Here is a 14,833-nt window from a genome sequence, read left to right as displayed (position 1 = left end):
GCGGACACTGCGACACATCAGGGAGGGGGACAGTTACCTAGACGCTCTGTTCAAGGAGGCAGTCACACCCCTTAGATTAATTAATTCAAATTTGGTCCGTGATCAGGGACAGGAGGATGTGACCATGAATGACGCAGGTATGGGGATTCAGGAGGTAGAGATGGAGGAGCCTCTGGGCTGGAGAGGAACTTGGAGTGGGAGGAGGAAGATCCAGTTGTCGTGGTCCACGTAGGTACCAACAACTTATGTAGAACAAAGAAAGAGATTCTGCTGAGGGAGTATGAACAGCTAGGGGCTAAATTGAAAAGCAGAACCACAAAGGTAATAATTTCTGGATAACGACCAGAGCCACGAGCAAATTTGAATAGGGTAAATAAGATCAGAGTGATGAACATGTGGCTCAAAGACTGGTGGGGGAGAAATAGGTTTTGATTCATGGGACACTGGCACCAGGACTGGGGTAAGAGGGAGCTGTTCGGTTGGGAGGGGCTTCACTTGAACCATGCTGGGACTAGTGTACTGGCAAAACGAATAACTAGGGCAGTAGAGAGGGCTTTTAACTAAATAGTGGGCAGGAGGGTTCAGGTGAGTGGAAATTTAAAAAGTCAAAGAGCAAAGAGAAGGCATTAGAGCAGGGTAGCGGTGGGGGAAATGATAACCAGAGCGTGACAGGAAGGGACAGGATGTATAAATGTAAGAGTGTATCAGAAAGTGGGGTCAAAGCAGGGCAAAATGGTAAAAAGAAAATGCACGCAGCATTCTTAACAAGAAAGATGAGTTGACGGCACAAATAGATATAAATGGGTATGATCTGATAGCCATTACAGAGACATGGTTGCAAGGTGACCAAGGCTGGGAATTGAATATTCAGGGGCATTTAACAAATCAGAAGGATAGACAGAAAGGAAAAGGAGGTGGGGTAGCTCTATTAATAAAGAATGGGATCAGTGCAGTAGTGAGAAATAATATTGGCTCAGAAGATCAAGATGTAGAATCAGTTTGGGTGGAGATAAGAAATAATAAAGGGGAAGAACACTGGTGGGTGTAGTCTATAGGCCCCCTAACAGTAGCTACACTGTTGAACGGAGTATAAATGAAGAAATAATGGAGGCTTGTAAGAAAGGTATGTCAATAATCATGGGCGATTTTAACTTCATATTGATTGGAAAAATCAAATTGGCCAAGGTAGCCTTGAGGAAGAGTTCATAAAATGTATCCAAGATGGTTTCCTTGAACAGTATGTTGCGGAACCAACCAGGGAGCAGGCTATCTTGGATCTGGTACAGTGTAATGAGACAGGATTAAAAAATCTCATAGCAAAGGATCATAGCATGGTTGAATTTTAAATTCAGTTGGAGGGTGAGAAAGTTGGATCTCAAACCAGTGTCCTGATCATAAATAAAGGAAAATAGATTAAAGTGTAAGACGGTTGATAAACAGTGGCAAGCATTTAAGGAGATATTTCATAACCCTCAACAAAAATATATTCCAGTAAGAAGGAAAGACTTTAAGAGAAGGGGGTGGTTAACTAAGGAAGTAAAGGATGGTATCAAATTGAAAACAATGGCAAAGAAAGTTGCCAAGGTTAGTGGGAGGCCAGAGGATTGGGAAAGTTTTAAAAACCAGCAAAGGACAACTAAAAAAATAATGAAGAAAGGGAAGATAGAGTATGAGAGTAAACTAGCAAGAAATATAAAAGCAGATACTAAAAGATTCTACAGCTATATAAATAGGAAGAGAGTAAATAAAGTAAACGTTGGTCCCTTAGAGGACGAGATTGGGGAATTAATAATGGGGAACAGGAAAATGGCAGAGACTTTTGAACAAATATTTTGTATCAGTCTTCACGGTAGAAAACACAAAAAACATTCAATAATAGATAATCAAGGGGGCTATAGAGAGGGAGGAACTTAAAACAATCACTATCACTAAAGAAACAGTATTCAGTAAAATAATGGGACTAAAGATGGACAAGTCCCCTGGACACAATGGTCTGCATCCTAGGATCTTAAAAGAAGTGGCTGCAGAGATAGTGGATGCATTGGTTGTAATCTACCAAAATTCCCTGGATTCTGGGGAGGTCCCAGCTAAGTGGAAAACCGCAAATGTAACGCCCCTATTTAAAAAAGGAGGCAGACAGAAAGCAGGAAACTATAGACCAGTTAGCCTAACATCTGTCATTGGGAAAATGTTGGAGTCCATTATTAAGGAAGCAGTAGCAGGACATTTGGAAAAGCATAATACAGTCAACCAAAGTCAGCATGGTTGTATGAAAGGGAAATCATGTTTGACAAATTTGCTGGAGTTCTTTGAGGATGTAACACGCCGGGTGGATAAAGGGGTAACCGGTGGATGTGGTGTATTTGGACTTCCAGAAGGCATTCGATAAGGATACTTCACAAGATAAGAGCTCACGGGGTTGGGTAATATATTAGCATGGATAGAGGATTGGCTAACCATCAGAAAACAGAGAATCTGGATAAATGGGTAATTTTCAGATTGGCAAACTGTAACTAGTGGGGTGCCACAGGGATCAGTGCTGGGGCCCCAACTATTTATAATCTTTTTAATGACTTGGATGAAGGGACAGAGTGTAATGTAGCCAAGTTTGCTGATGATACAAAATCTGCAAAGGGATATAGATAAGCTAAGTGAGTGGGCAAAAATTTGGCAGATGGAGTATAATGTGGGAAAGTGTGAAGTTATCCATTTTGGCAGGAAAAATAAAAAAGTAAATTATTATTTAAATGGAGAGAAATTACAAATTACTGCAGTACTAAGGGACCTGGGGGTCCTTGTGCATGAAACACAAAAAATTAGTATGCAGGTACAGCAAGTAATCAGGAAGGCAAATGGAATGCTGGCTTTTATTGCAAGGGGGATGGAGTATAAAAGCAGGAAAGTCCTGCTACAACTTTATAGAGTATTGGCGAGGCCACAGCTAGAGTACTGTGTACAGTTTTGGTCTGCTTATTTAAGGAAGGATATATTTGCATTGGAGGCAGTTCAGAGAAGGTTCACTAGGTTGATTCCGAAGACGAAGTGGTTGACTTATGAAGAAAGGTTGAAGAACGAGAGGTGATCTAATTGAAACATAATAGATACTGAGGGGGCTTGACAAGGTGGATGCAGAGATGATTCTACTCGTGGGTGAATCTAGAACTAGGGGGCATTGTTTCCAAATAAGGAGTCGCCCATTTCGAACTGAGATGAGGTGAATTACTTCTCTCAGAGGGTCGTAAAGCTGTGGAATTCTCTGCCCCAAAGAGCTGTGGAGGCGGGGTTATTGAATATATTTAGGGTGGAGATAGACAGATTTTTGAGTGATAAGGGAGTGAAGGGTTATGGGGAGCGGGCAGGGAAGTGGAACTGAGCGCAAGATCAGATCAGATCAGCCATGATCTTATTAAATGGGTGGAGCAGGCTGGAGGGGCCAAATGGCCTACTCCTGCTCCTAATTCTTATGTTCTTATATCTTCCTGCAATCTATAGCTTTCTTCTTCATTAACAACCACACAAACAATTTTTATATCATCTGCAAACTTTTTAATTATACCCCCTACATTCAAGTTCAAGTCATTGATATATACCACAAAAAACTTTGCTTCCTGCCCCCGAGCCAATTTTGGATCCAACTTGTTTTTGCCCTGGATCCCATGGGCTTTTACTTTCGTGACCAGTCTGCCATGTGGAACCTTATCAAAAGCCTTGCTAAAATCCATATACACTACATCAAATGCACTATCCTCATCGACCCTCCTTGTTACCTCCTCAAAAAATTCGATCAAGTTAGTCAGACACGATCTTCCCTTAACAAATGCTAAAGCCCTCCCTCCTGCACCATTTCTCCAGCCATGCATTCATCTGCTATATCCTCCTAATTCTGTCCTCCCTAGCACGTGGCACCGGGAGTAATCTGGAGATTACTATCTTTGAGGTCCTACTGTTTAATCTCTCACTTAGCTCCCTAAAATCTGCCTGCAGTACCTCATCCCTCTTTCTACCTATATCATTGGTACCAATATGGACCATGACCTCTGGCTGTTCACCGCCCCCACTCAGAATGTCCTGCAGCCACTCAGTGACATCCTTGACCCTCACACCAGGGAGGCAACATACCATCCTGGAGTCTCGTCTGCGGCCGCAGAAACGCCTGTCTGCTCCCCTAATTATCGAATCCCCTACCACTATTGCTCTTCCACTCTTCTTCTGACCCCCTCCCCGCCCCCCCGGTCAGCTCAACCACCCGTGGTGCCGTGGATTTAGCTCTGGCTGCATTCCACAGAGGCACCATCACCTCCACCAGTACTCAGAACAGAATACTGGTTGGAGAGCAAGATGCACTTAGGATACTCCTGCGCTACCTGCCTGGTGCTCCTCTTCTGTCTGGTGGTCACCCATTCCCTCTCTGCCTGCACGCTCTTAAGCTGTGGGGTTACCACCTCTAAAAACATGCTGCCCACGAAGTTCTCAGCCTCGCGGACGCACTGCACTGACTCTAACTGCCGCTCAATCGCCGAAACACCAGACCGCAGCTGGTGACACTTCCTGCACAAGTGAGAAGCAGCCAGGACTTCCCACATGGCACAGGCTGTGCATTCCACGGGACAGAGCTGACCTGCCATGCCACTACTTAATAGGGACTGGATTTTCCACTCTTATATGCTGCTGTTTGCTCCCCAGAGGGACGGTAAATGGGTGTTATGCTGGACGTCCAGGTCTCGGTGCCCGGCTGGTAAAGGAGGCTCCTGATTTGTGGCTGCGTAAAAATTTACCGCCCTACTCTCCAATTTGAATGAGATCATGACGTCAATCGTGCAACGCTGCACTTGCACCCGGGATGGAAAATTCGGCCCTTAAGCCTCATTTATTGTACGTCCCTGGAAACATCTGAAAAAAAACCAGCACTCTCAGGGTGCAGCAGGCAGTATTGGCGGCATATTTAAAAGGAGCGAGGAGGATTCTATATCACAGGTCACATTGACTGCAACAGTTGCGCACAGCACACTGCGTCAAGCTCCGACGTGCAAACGGCAGTTTTATCATGCCATTACAGTGGGGTCCTTATGCATGAAACACAAAAGGTTAGTCGTATGCAGGTACATCATCATCATAGGTGGTCCCTCAGAATCAAGGAAGACTTGCTTCCACTCTAGAAATGAGTCCTTAGGTGGCTGAACAGTCCAATACAAGAACCACAGTCCCTGTCACAGGTGGGACAGGTAGTCGTTGAGGGAAAGGGAGGATGGGACAGGTTCGCCGCATGCTCTTTCCGCTTCCTGCGCTTAATTTCTGCATGCTCTCTCCGTGATGAGACTCGAGGTGCTTAACGCCCTCCCGGATGCACTTCCTCCACTTAAGGCAGTCTTTGGCCAGGGACTCCCAGGTATCGTTGAGGATGTTGCACTTTATCAGGGAAGCTTTGAGGGTATCCTTGTAACGTTTCCTCTGCCTACCTTTGGCTCGCTTGTCGTGAAGGAGTTCCGAGTAGAGAACTTGCTTTGGGATCCTCGTGTCTGGCATGTGAACGATGTGGCCTGACGAGTGGAGCTGATCAAGTGTGGTCAGTGCTTCAATGCTGGGGATGTTGGCCTGGTTGAGGATGCTAATGTTGGTGCATCTGATCTCCCAGGGGATTTGTAGGATCTTGCGGAGACATCATTGGTGGTATTTCTCCAGCGGCTTGAGATGTCTTCTGTACATCGTCCATGTCTCTGAGCCATACAGGAGGGCGGGTATTACTACAGCCCTGTAGACCATGAGCTTGGTAGAGGATTTGAGGGCCTGGTCTTCAAACACTCTTTTCCTCAGGCGGCCGAAGGCTGTACTGGTGCACTGGAGACGGTGTTGAATATCGTCATCAATATTTGCTCTTGTTGATAAGAGGCTCCCGAGGTATGGTACAAGTTGTCCACGTCGTGGATCTTGATGACTGGGGGAGGGAGAGTGCTGTGCAGCGCGAACAGGCCGGTGGAGGATCTTTGTCTTACGGACTGGTACAGCAAGGCAAATGGAATGTTGGCCTTTATTGCAAGGGGGATGGAGTATAAAAGTAGGTAAGTCCTACTACAACTGTACAGAGTATTGGTGAGACCACACCTAGAGTACTGCTTACGGTTTTGCTCTCCTTATTTAAGGAGGGATGTACTTGCATTGGAGGCGGTTCAGGGAAGTTTCACTAGGTTGATTCCTGAGATGAAGGGATTGCTTCTGAAGAAAGGTTGAGCAGGTTGGGCCTATACTCATTGGAGTTTAGAAGAATCAGAGGTGATCTTAAATTGAAACATATAAGATAATGAGGGGCTCGACAAGGTAGATGCAGAGAAGATGTTTCCACTCGTGGGGGAATCTAGAACCAGGGGCATACGGTCTCAGAATACGGGGTCGCCCATTTAAAACTGAGATGAGGAGAAATTTCTTCTCTCAGAGGGTCATAAATCTATGGAATTCTCTGCCCCAGAAAGCTGTGGAGGCTGGGTCATTGAATATATTTAAGGTGGAGATAGACAGATTTTTGAACGATAAGGGAGTGAAGGGTTATGGAGAGCTGGCAGGGAAGTGGAGCTGAGCCCAAGATCAGATCAGCCATGATCTTATTGAATGGCGGGTCAGGCTTGAAAGGCCAATGGCCTACTCCCGCTCATATTTGTTATGTTCTTAATTAAGAGGCAATGGCTGGAGAAGTTAGCCTTCAGCTTTCTGATGCATTGTGAAACCCACACCACAGGCTGCAAGACTTTTACATAGTGCCTGACATTCATGGTGGAAGGATAGCTGGCATACATAAATGTGACAGGTACTCACCCTGACAACCCTGGTAAGATTGTTGAACTTTTTTGCGGCATTGGGTGCCAGTTCTGGCAACCATGTCTGCCACAGACACCTCCTGAGTAATTTCAAAACGTAATAATTTGAAAATAGTTGGCAGCGGTCTCCCTCCCCCCACCAGATGGAGTGATGTCCACCTCCTCGCCACTGTGTGGACTAAGGCCTCAACAGCATCCGTTGAGGAAAGTCCAGCACACTGCTTGCCCTCCTGCTGCTCTATCTCTGCAGAAGTAGCAGAAGTCGGGCGGGCCATTTGTGCATGCCGCGCTCTGAAATAACATCTGTGCCCGGGAAAACAAAAATAGCAATGCGCATGCGCAAAATGGCTCCTCTTTTAATGGCGTGATTTTCGGATCGGGCGCACAAAGTCCATTGTGTAATGCCTGATTTAATGCCCCCGATCATGGATCCTCATTTTTTGCAGAAATTTCCAGCCGAAGGCGCAAACTTTTTTCAGGCAGTACCGGGACCGCCCCGCGATTAGCGTCCCAAAATCCGGAAAGCCAAAAATCCAGCCCTAGGAACTTACTTAGCAGAAATAAACTTCAAGCTAAAAAAAAAACACTCACCAGCTACTCACCAATCAGCTCCTTCCCTTGTACCGATGTCACTTTTTCTACTCTGGTCTCACTTTTTCAAAATCTGCCTCTGCTGAGTCGCTGCCGCTCGGGTCTGTTCTGTGCTCTGCCGAGTTTGCCGCTGCTGTTTAAACCTCCCCAGGCCGCTCCCGTGGTGCTCTGAGCTCCACCGATTTTGCTGCCCCTGTTTAAACCTGCTCGCTCCTGTGGTGCTCTGCCAAAATTGTGATATAAATGTAAGTTGTTACTTTGAGAGCAGCTATGGATATCCCTCTGGACATCCCTCTATAGGAGGAGAATGACAGGCGGCATCCCAAACAGGTGCATTATCAGCTCAGGAGATCATAAGGGCCCCGGTTTACACTGCCCGCTGTGTATACAGGCACAGACATTTAGAGCTGGACTTGTCAATGCTTCGTCAAAAAGGCAATGAGGTCGTGCCAAGCAACAGCAAGAGATCTGTGTGAACTCGCCCAACCTGCATCGTGCAGTCTTCACATATCGTGCTTGACCGGGCCCATTCAACTCACCGCCTTCCACTGGATAACATGCAACAGGAGAGAGCCCTGCAATTGTGCTATCTGGGTGGATTACACAAAGTACAGGGCATTTTTGACAGCATATGTGTCATCTTACAGATCCGTCCCTACCTTGGTTAGACCACACTTGGAGTAGTGTGCACAGTGCTGGTCTCCATATTATAAAAAGTATATAGAGGCACTGGAGAAGATGCAAAAAAGATTCACAAGGATGATACTAGAACTGAGAGGATATACTTAGCAAGAAAGGCTGAACAGACTGGAGTTCTTTTCTCTAGAAAGGAGATGACTTGCTAGAACATAGGGACAAGACTTGGCAAATTAGCCCCTAGAGCCTGTTCTAGCATTAAATGAGGTTTGATCTGTACCTTAACTCTAACCACCTGCATTGGCTCCATATCCTTTTATACCTTTGTTTAGCAAAAATCTGTTGCATCATAGAGGTCTTTAAGATTATGAAAGGTTTTTGAAAAATTATTTACTCATTCATGGGATGTGGGCATTGCTTGCAAAGCCAGCAATTATTGCCCATAATAAGGTAGACATAGAGAAAATGTTTCCACTTGTGGGGGAGATCAAAATTAGAGGTCATAAAAATAAGATAGTCACTAATAAATCCAATAGGGAATTTAGGAGAAATTTCTTTACCCAAAAGAGTAGTTGAGGCAAATAGCAGAGATGTATTTAAGGGGAGGCTAGATAAACACACAAGTAGAAAGGAATAGAAGGATATGTTGGTAGGGTTAAATGAAGATGGGTGGGGAGGGGCCCAAACACTGGCATGGACCAGTTGGGCCGAATGAGCCTTTTCTGTGCTGCACACCCTGGGCTAGAAAGTCATCGAGGGCAGTGGTGCAAAACTGGCTGTATCGGATCAGCCATCCATTACACGCAGTGCTTGATATTCAGTTCCATTGACTGAACTGAATATCAGGCACTGCGCATAACGGGCAGGCGATCGAATACTGCCTATTTTGTGCCACCACCTGAGATGAATTTCCAGGCCAATTATATCCAACCAACGTTGCTATGGCTACTTACTCCATTTAGATACCTAAGGACGAGAGGGGAAGAGTGATATTACTGCTACCAAAGTCTTGGTCAAGATCCACATCGGTGCCGTGAAGCAAAGGGTCTTGTGCTTAGACTAACTGGTACAGCTCAGTAGAGGTGTCCAAAAGTTTTGCATTTGCTGGCGCCAGCTATGTCCGTCTGTCTCCTATAAACAGATAAAGCAGGGACCCAAGTCAGAATAAGGTACATAAGGAAAGATGTGGGAGACTGAGGTGCCCAGACAAGTGGCCACCTAACATGAGTGTGTGAACAGGCAGTATGCAGGCATCATGTGCAGCCACATGCTTGGTATTTCATGAGCCACAGGGTAAACCTGGGGGCATAATTGTCGGGCCGACATTGTAGTCGGCCGAGAAAAAAAAACATTGTGGCAGCAGCGGTGCATCCTCCCCTTTAAGGGAAGTTGCAGAAGGCCACAGCCTCACTGGACCACCAGGAAAAACAGGTTTTGACACCGCCGGGCAGGCCGAAGATTTTCAGAGGGGAATGTTGCCATTGGGAGGGTAGATCGGCGGTGCACACGATGATGACGCACTTAACACGGATCGGCAGCAGTGGAGCGGTAGGATCGGTGCTCCGCCAGGAAACCTCGGAAGGGCAATTGTGCTATCAGCGGCCATTCCATGAATAGTCGGCGGCCACTCCATTCTGCAGTGTGGCTGCCGATTTGCGGTGGTAACAGGCCTTAAGGAAAGGGGCAATTTTGGCGCCAGAGGGTTTAAGTTGGGAATTTGGGGAGAGTGAAAATCTCTGCTAGGTACTGAGTGAGTGCTTGCTGTAAAAAGAGAAATTTTAAATTTAACTTAGAACAAAAGAACATAAGAATTAGGAACAGGAGTAGGCCATCTAGCCCCTCGAGCCTGCTCCATCATTCAACAAGATCATGGCTTAGAACTTTAAAAACTAGTTAACAGAAACTGCCTGTCAGTGGCAGTTAACTGTCAGTCAGCTGGAAATGTTTGTCTTGAATAGATGCTAATTACTGCACAGTAATGGTGACCATGAAACTATCGGATTGTCATAAAAACCTATCAGGAAAGAAATCTGCCAGCCTTACCTGGTCTGGCCTATATGTGACTCCAGACCCACAACAATGTGGCTGACTCTTAACTACCCTCTGAAATGGCCTGGCAAGCCATTGTAATAAACAGCTACAGCAAAACAATAATAAGAATTTAAAAATGGACAGACGATGCAGAATCGACCTTGACATCAGCTTCGGACACAACAATGGCACACCCAGCCCAGTCGACCCTGCAAAGTCCTCCTCACTAACATCTGGAGACTTGTTCCAAAATTGGCAGAGCTGTCACACAGACTAGTCAAGTAACAACCCGACAGTCATACCTTTTAACCATGTCCCAGAATCCTCCAGCACCATCCCTGTAAATGTCCTGGCCCACCAGAGCAGGTGGCTCAGTGCTATACAGTCGGGAGTAGCCCTGGAATTTCTCAACATTTACTCCAAACCCCGCGAAGTTTCATGGCTTCAGGAAAAGCATGGGCAAGGAATCCTCCTGCTGATTACTACCTACTACCCTCCCTCAGCTGCTGAATCAGTACTCCTTCATGTTCAACATCATTTGGAAGTAGTACTGAGGGTAGCAAGGGCACAGAATATACTCAGCCATACTCGGCCTCCTCCTCCTCCTCATCATCATTATCAAAGGCAATCCCTCGAATTGAGGATGACTTGCTTCTGCGTCAAAAAGTTCACAGGTGTTTCAATGAAGGACCTAATATTCCAGGTCCCGAACTAAATCTTGAAGGGCGGAAGATGCCTGTGCGTGGATTTTTTAACGTGTGGTGGCCATTGCACACCAGCCACCACACGGGCTTGACAGAGCTAGGTCTTGGTCCAGTGGCTAGGATGAACCAAGATGACTGAAAAGCAGCTCTGCTGCACAAACTTAGTGCGCACACATATTGCAGTGTGGACTGGGCATCCATGAGGCACTGTGGGCCATCAGCAGCAACAGAATTGTACTCCACCACAATCTGTAACCTCATGGCCCGGCATAGTTTTCACTCTACCACTACCATCAAGTCAGGGGACCAACCCTGGTTCAATGAGGATTGCAGTAGAGCATGCTAGGAGCAGCACCAGGCATACCTAAAAATTAGGTGCCAACCTGGGGAAGCTGCAACACAGGATTACATACATACTAAACAGCGAAAGCAGCAATATATAGACAGAGCTAAGATATCCCACAACCACAGATCAGATCAAAGCTCTGCAGTCCTGCCATATCCAGTCGTGAATGGTGGTGGACAATTAAACAACTAACGGGAGGAGGCTCCATCAATATCCTCATTGACGGCAGAACCCAGCACGCTAGTGCAAAAGGCAAGGCTGAAGCATTTTCAACCATCTTCAGCCAAAAGTGCTGAGTAGATGATCTACATCGGCCTCCTCCTGAGGTCCCCACCATCACAGAAGCCAGTCTTCAGCCAATTCGATTCACTCCACGTGCTATCAAGAAACGACTGAGCACACTGGATAAAGCAAAGGCTATGGGCCCCGACAAAATCCCGGCTGTCGTGCTGAAAACTTGCGCTCCAGAACTAGCTGCGCCTCTAGCCAAGCTGTTCTAGTACAACTCCAACACTGGCATCTACCCAATAATGTGGAAAAGTGCCCAAGTATGTCCTGTCCACAAAAAGCAGGACAAATCCAATCCGGTCTATTAGGGTCCCATCAGTCTGCTGTTAATCATCAGCAAAGTGATAGAAGGTGTCATCGACGGTGCTATTAAATGGCACTTACTCACCAATAACCTGCTCACCAATGCTCAGTTTGGGTTTACACTAGAACCAGTTGGCTCTAGAGCTCATTACAGACTTGGTCGAAACATGGACAAAAGAGCTGAATTTTAGAGGTTAGGTGAGAGAGTGACTGCCCTTGATAGCAAGGCAGCATTTGACCACGTGTGGCATCAAGGAGCCGTAGTAAAATTGAAGTCAATGGGAATCACGGGGAAAACTCTCCACTGGCTGGAGTCATACCTAGGAAGATGATTGTGGTTGTTGGAGGTCAACCATCCCAACCCCAGGACATCGCTATAGGAGTTCCTCAGGGCAGTGTGCTAGGCCCAACCATCTTCAGCTGCTTCATCAATGACCTTCCCTCCATCATAAGGTCAGAAGTGGGGATGTTCACTGATGATTGCACAGTGTTCAGTTCCATTTGCAAATCCCCAGATAATGAAGCAGTCCATGCCCACATAAATACTATGGCCACAAGAGCAGGTCAGAGGGTGGGTATTCTGCGGCAAGTGTCTCACCTCCTAACTCCCCAAGGCCTTTCCACCATCCACAAGGCACAAGTCAGGAGTGTGATGGAATATTCTCCATTTGCCTGGATGAGTGCAGCTCCAACAAGACTCAAGAAGCTTGACACCATCCAGGACAATGCAGCCCACTTGATCGTCACCCCATCCACCACCTTAAACATTCACTCCCTCCATCACTAGTGCGCACCATGGCTGCAGTGTGTACCATCTACCAACTCTCCAAGGCTTTTTCGGCAGCACTTCCCAAACCTGCGACCTCTACCACCTAGAAGGAGCATGGGAACACCATCACCTGCAAATTTCCCTCTATGTTACACACCATCCTACTTTGGAAATATATCGCCGTTCCTTCATCGTGAACAGCACTGTAAGAATACCTTCGCCACACAGACTGCAGCAGTTCAAGAAGGCGGCGCATCACCACCTGCTCAAAGACAATTAGGAATGGGCAATAAATGCTGGCTTTGCCAGCGACACTCACTTCTTAAGAGCGAATTTAACAAACTGTGAGCAGGGAACAAAACTGCATTTGTAACTTGGGTGTGGCTTCAAAGATATAAAAGTAACCACTACCTGCTGACGCACAGGGTGATCTTAAATGTAGTGCTTCAAAACAGAGTGTCAAACTTGGGATATTTGGAGAGGGTGGGAATTCCCTGCAGAGGGGGAAAGAGTTGTTGCTTTTTGCCTCCAATACTTGGAGTGCTTTGTGTTACAGATAAATATTTAATTTAATCTATAACTTAAACTAGATCAAGTAATTAGTTAAAAAGTAAACTATTAGCTAAGTTAATTAAATACATAAATTCTAATTAATTAAATAAATAATACAAGGTTACATAGGGACGGCAGTGCAGGAGGTGTCCCGCAACTGCAGCATGTGGGAGTTTGTGGAGAGCATTGCGATCCCGAATAACCACGCCTGCAATAAGTGTCTGCATCTCGAGGAGCTCCAGCTCAGATTTGTTGAGCTGGAGTCCGAAGTACAGATATCGTGGTGTTCAGGGAGGGGAGAGTCACCTCGACACTTTGATCCAGGAGGCAGTCACACCCCTTAGGTTAAGTAGTGGTACAGGTCTGGTTCGTGGTCAGGGACATGAGGGTGTGACTGCAACTCAGGCAGGCAAAGAGCCTTTGCCATTATCCAACAGGTATGAGGTTCTTGCTGCTTCTTGTTGCATGAGGGCAAAGTCTACAGGGTGGATGAGCAAACTGACCACGGTGTAGGAACATAGGAACAGGAGTAGGCCATTCAGCTCCTCAAGCCTGTTCCTCCATTTGATGAGATCATGGCTGATCTGCGATCTAACTCCACATACCTGCCTTTGGCCCATATCCCTTAATACCTTTGGTTAACAAAAAGCTATCAATCTCTGATTTAAAATTAACAATAGATCTCACATCAATTGCCGTTTGCGGAAGCGAGTTCCAAACTTCTACCACCATGTAGAAGTGTTTTCTAATTTCACTCCTGAAAGGTCTGGCTAATTTTTAGACTATGCCCCCTAGTCCTAGAATCCCCAACGCAGAAATAGTTTCTCTCTATCAACCCTATCTGTTTCCCTTAATATTCTGAAAACTTCGATCAGATCACCCCTTAACCTTCTAAATTCTCGGGAATAAAACCCTAATTTGTGGAATTTCTCCTAGTAACTTAACCCTTGAAGTCCGGGTATCATTCTGGTAAACCTACGCTGCGCTCCCTCCAAGGCCAATATATCTTCCCTCTGGTGTGGTGGCCAGAACTGCTCACAATACTCCAGGTGTGGTCTAAACACTGTTATGTATAACTGCGGCATAACTTCTGCTCCCTTGTACTCTAGATATAAAGGCCAGCATTCCATTAGCCTTTTTGATTATTTTCTGTGGCTGTGCAGCTCCTAATCAGACCCTGGAGCACATCATTGAGCACTGCGCTCAGAGGGAATTTGCAAGTAGCCGACAAGATATCCACGCTGTTACACCGGAAGCTTTGGCCTGGATATCCAACTTGGATATTGACGGTTAATTTGCTTTGCTACGATCATACGAAAGAAGAAGAAAATGATTTTCTGTACCTGTTCATTTTAATGATCTAGGTACCTGAAGCCCCAATATCTTTGGTCATCCACTGTTTTTAGCTATTCACCATTTAGAAAATACCCTGTTCTATCCTTTTTAGGTCCAAAGGCTTCTGATTACATTGAAATCCATTTGCCACAATTTTGTCCATTCACTTAATCTATCAATATCTCTTTGTAATTTTATGCTTTCATGTACACTGCCTACAATGCTGCGTATCTTTGTGTCATCGGCAAATTTGGATATAAAAACTTTCATCATCTATGTCATTAATAAATATTGTGAATAGTTGGCGCCTCAACACAGATCCATGCAGGACACCACTAGTCACCTCCCCCAATTTGAGTATCTACCCATTATCCATACTCTCTGTCTCTTGCTGCTCAGCTAATTTCCTAACAATAATTTGCCCTCAACTTGGTGGGCTTCTACCTTAGATAACAGTCTCTTATGTAGGACT

The sequence above is a fragment of the Pristiophorus japonicus genome, chromosome 8 (genome assembly GCF_044704955.1).
Source record: "Pristiophorus japonicus isolate sPriJap1 chromosome 8, sPriJap1.hap1, whole genome shotgun sequence".
In the NCBI taxonomy this organism is placed as follows: Eukaryota; Metazoa; Chordata; class Chondrichthyes; family Pristiophoridae; genus Pristiophorus; species Pristiophorus japonicus.
The sequence above is the reverse complement of the archived record's forward strand: the minus strand, read 5'-3'. Positions refer to the sequence as shown.